General features: G+C 41.7%; 1 non-coding gene across 1 annotated transcript; it reads left to right on the forward strand.

Annotated features, from left to right (window-relative positions):
* Positions 1-462: 462 nt before the first annotated feature.
* Positions 463-536, forward strand: trnaa-agc (transfer RNA alanine (anticodon AGC)). The gene has a single exon. It is a non-coding gene; the product is annotated as a tRNA-Ala (tRNA).
* The last annotated feature ends 30 nt before the right edge of the window (positions 537-566 follow it).

Here is a 566-nt window from a genome sequence, read left to right on the forward strand (position 1 = left end):
GTTTGTGCGCGACAGTCGTCCGCAAGGGGCTGTCGCTCTATTCTGTGTTTATTTTATTATGAAAGTTTTCTTTGAATGTTCGTCGGTTCCCGCCGCCTTCTTCCCGTGACTACGAACGTTGTTACAGTCATTATCTGGACCAGTTGCATGAGCACAACCACTATGTAAAGACTGTCTTAACTGTCTTAAAGACCATATAGTTAACAAGTGGTAATCAGTCTTATATTTTGGTTTGGTTTAAGATGTAAATGATGTAAATTAAGATGGTCATGAGCTGGTCTAAGATGGTCATGAGCTGGTCTGAGATGGTCATTGGCTGGTCTGAGATGGTCATTGGCTGGTCTTAGATGTTCATTAGTTGGTAAGATGAACATTAGCTAGTTTAAGATGGACATTCAATGGTCTAAGATGGACATTGGCTAGTCTGAGATGGTCATTAGCTGGTCTTAGATATTAATTATTGTGTTCCTGTGGCTCAGTGGTAGAGCATTGCGTTAGCAGCGCAAAGGTTGTGGGTTCAATTCCCAGGGAACACACATACTGATAAAACATGTATAGCCTGAGAG

This window comes from Sinocyclocheilus anshuiensis, unplaced genomic scaffold (assembly GCF_001515605.1).
Source record: "Sinocyclocheilus anshuiensis isolate Anshui unplaced genomic scaffold, SAMN03320099.WGS_v1.1 scaffold24, whole genome shotgun sequence".
Lineage (NCBI taxonomy): Eukaryota > Metazoa > Chordata > Actinopteri > Cypriniformes > Cyprinidae > Sinocyclocheilus > Sinocyclocheilus anshuiensis.